Below are 3,957 nucleotides of genomic sequence, written 5' to 3' on the forward strand. Positions count from 1 at the left end.
TGATTATGCACTTCAGTAAATCGCGAGACTGAAATGGTCGGGCCGAAGGCCCGACCATCGCCGCCGGCAGGCCAAGCAGGCCCGGCCCCTGCCGAACGGAGTTGCCGGCGCAGCGCAGTGGAGCTGGCAACTCCGTTTGGCGGAAGGGCGGGCCTGCTTGTTTTGTACGGTGTGTGGGCTACCCAGGGGGTCAGACCCAGGCGTCTCAGCGCCGCTCCGCTCCGAGCCGCGCAGCCTCACTCACCCACCAGCCGCCGGCAAACCACACCGTATTGCACGCGTGGGTGAGGAGCGGGGGGTAGCTTGGGGTGTTAGAGAGACATGCGGAGTGCCGGAGCGGCAGCCGAGGCGCAACAAGACTACTGGCCCCCACGGCGCTGTGTGCGGCCGTGCATTTACTGCTCAACTCGGATTGCTCATCTCTGGGTAGCGCCCCGCCGTGCTCCCCGCTGCTCCCCGCCGCGCGGCGCCACGCCCGACTATACGGCTTGGGCCGCATATTCCTTTTCCGTGCCACACGTACGTGCAGAAGTAGCTGGTGCTCATAGGTCCTGGTGGGGACGCGGGGCCTGAGGTGGGGGCTGGCTGACGACCGCTCCGGGTCAAGGGTCTTTAACACATCCGCCTGGAAGAGCCTGCTGCAGCCCGCCGCAGCGCAAAGCTAAAGGGCTGCAGGTGGTGAAGGTGCAGAGCAGCACAGCACGCAGCAAGCATCTCATCCGCAACGCACTGCAAATACCCAGCAACGAGGTATCACAGGTTTACTTAAGACAATTACGGCGAAAATTTGCGTGGGATTATGGTGAGATTACGTGAAATTTCGTAGGGATTTTGCGCGTTGTAATCACGCGTTACAGGATTACGGGTTTGGCACACCCAGAGAACCATTTAGTTGATACAACTGCTAATTCAGAGTTGTAAGGAACAAAATTTAGTACCTTAAACTGACTAAAATTTAGTAACCCTACTTTTAACTGGTCGCACCAACAAAATTAAGTCAGCTAGACTAAATTATTTCATAGCCACGAATAAATTTTGATCCATTTTGAATTTGGTTCTCTGGACTAAACGGTCCTCTGGGTGCAGCCCACTCGGTGCGCGCTACAGTCCGATGAATATGCACCGGGGTAAAGTTACCTACGGGGCTCACCGAGACGAACGCTTCCCTTCCAGGCGGCCCTTCCTCAAGTTAATGTCTTGCCTACAGCGATGATGTCACGCACGCATGCGTGAGAGCGCGTCACCCTAAAGCGCCCCTAGGCGCCAAGGTCATACAAAAGGCAGTCAAACCATCCCGCAATAAGCGCACTCACGCACGTGGCGTAGGTGCGTATAGTACGGTGATTGGCCACCTGGTTTAACTAAAAAGGATTCCGACAACTGTGGGTATCAGGTCTATCTGGACACACAAGCATACACTTGTGTGGTCCTTTGAGTCGGCAAGCTTGCGCCTACGTTTTCTGCACAAACACGCCTGTGCAAAGAGCTGCAAAGAGGCAGCCCCCCCCCAAAAAAAAAAACAGAAGTAGGCTAACACTCTACGACACGACTCAGATCTGATTGGGTTATCGGTCGTTTCAAATCGTTTTTCAAAGCGCCGGTCGGTTGGGCTCTCGGGGCACGCCTCCCCCTCCTCCCCGGCGCGCATCTGTCGGTCCCAGGGCGTCTATTAGGGCATAAGACAAACGGCCGAATACTACTCGGATAATTCATTCGCAACGGCCATTAGAGGACTGGCTCTGCAGGTGTTCGATAACGTTCACTCCGGTGTATTTAATATTATCGCCGCACCGCTCTCGCCCTGCGCCTTTCCCACCTGTGAGTGCACGCATTTTTACGACTTGGACTCCCTTGGCCCGCGGGGGCAAGCTGCCGGCCAGCGGGGGAGTTTAGTCAGTGCCATTATCCTCCATAAGAGCATTAACTGCCTTGGGCTGCACGCGGCGCCGCGGGCCCGGCCGGGTCCCGACTGTGCTGGCGTGTCCACTACCACGGGCCACGGCGGGGGCGTAAGTGCCTCAGCAGCGATGGGGAGGACAAGGGGGGAGGGGGAGGGGACGGGAGGGGCACCAGCCTCTCTAAAGTAAACTAATTACCCAACGATTGGAGCCCCTCTTCCTTCCCGTCGGTCGGCGCCCTGGGGCCACTGTCTCTCACCCCCCCCCCTCTCTCTCTCTCTCTCTCACTGCCCTCCCCTGCGAGATCCTCCTGATCCCGGGTCTTATTCATGCTAGGTACGCGGAGCGAGGCGCCGGCAGCAGAGGAGTCGCGGCGTGGCGGGGCGGGGCGTGAGAATACACACCCCGAGATTGGGAATTCCCCGGCACAGGCCATTAGAGGCGTGGAGAGCGGAGCAGCTCTCGGACGGGCGCCTAGATGGATAGTTACACGTGTAAACACAGCGACATCCGCGCAAAATGTTTTAAATTTCGAACGTGATGACTTCAACATACATTTTTACGCAGATCTTTGTCGCTCGTGGGGATGCGTCCCTATCCGAAGGTTGAAGTTTTCCGGGTTGATAAAGGTTTTCGATTACCGTTTTAGTTTAGGGCCATTGCCGTTGGAAAAAATCTGGATGCCGTTTTTTCCTCTCACTCTTAAAATGTTAAGGTGTTCATATTATGAACGCCACTGTTCCTATTATGAATCTCACGTTTATATTTTGAAGAATTTTGTGCTGTCATAAAACAATTCGTTCGTAATACCTTGCCTGGAATACCCTACATCGACACTTGAAACCTACAACCACGAAGTTCGTGGCGTCTCCGTATAAACCCGTACTTCCAGGCAGCCCCGTACAGACACGTAATTCAGTCTGTCTCACTCGCACTGACAAGTGCCGTCGTTATCCGTGACCGCTGATGTACAAACTCCAACTCTTGCTCGTCATTCGATTTCAAGTCGATACGCAGTGATTGTGAGTTTAAAATTCTAAATAGACCATTTAAGTCAATGCCCGTGTTCAATAACTCAAATGGGGCACAAAGGAGGACCAAAGATTTCCCAGTCGAGCCTGCTAAAAGGAAGTTCGGTATGAAGCTGCGATTTGCAAATACATTTCCGGTTTGGTTCTTCTTTTCTTTCTCACTCGCTTTTACGGACATTTACTGAAATGGTCAATTGAAAGTGTGCGACATCTTCCGTAGAAAATTTTCCTGTATCCCGTTCGAAAAATTTTCAGTGGAAAACACAAAACAAATTGATGCAAACAAAAAAGAATCAGACAAAATTGGAATCTTAAATGGCCTCACAATTACAGTTACACCCCGTACGTAGGTAATAAATCGATTATTCCCTGAAGAATTTATAGGACGTGGGCTCTGCCGCGGCGCATCGGCTCCCGATCAAAAGTGAAAGGGGAATCATCCGCCCAGCTCCCGCCCGCCCCGGTAGCCGCCCTTATAATAGCGCAGTTATTGGCAAACATTCCGCCGCCAGTCGGCCAGCCCGTCAGCGAGCCAGACAGACAGGCAGACGGACGGACGGGCAGTCGCACAGACGGGCCCTCGAACAGACCGTCGGGCGAACGAGTTCATAGTTTTCAGATATGACATTTCAGGAGGCCCAGCAGCCGGGTCCCGATCACCAGTCCTCATTTCCGCATTCAGCCACTCGTCACAAATAGCCCCCCTCGCAGAGCGGCAGCACGCCGGCGCGCCTCGCCGGGCCCGTTAGAACATCCGCTGCATATTTCACCACGGTTTCACATCGTTTATTGCAGCCGGTCTAAGCGTTGTTGATCCCCGAGAGGAAAACAACGCCGCCCAGAAATGATAAGCAGCGTGAAGCGTTTCGAGCGTTTCCGTCCGAGCGAGGCGGTTCCGTCAGGCCTGCGGATCATCACGCACGGGGTGAAGCAGAGCGGAGCTGCCATCCTCGGCTTATTGCCTTACGCCCTTCAGCCTGCTGGCCCCGGGCCGACCGGCCAGTGACTCGGACGCAGAGAGAGAGAGA

Source organism: Frankliniella occidentalis, unplaced genomic scaffold (assembly GCF_000697945.3).
Source record: "Frankliniella occidentalis isolate FOCC.00 unplaced genomic scaffold, Focc_3.1 Scaffold19, whole genome shotgun sequence".
NCBI lineage: Eukaryota > Metazoa > Arthropoda > Insecta > Thysanoptera > Thripidae > Frankliniella > Frankliniella occidentalis.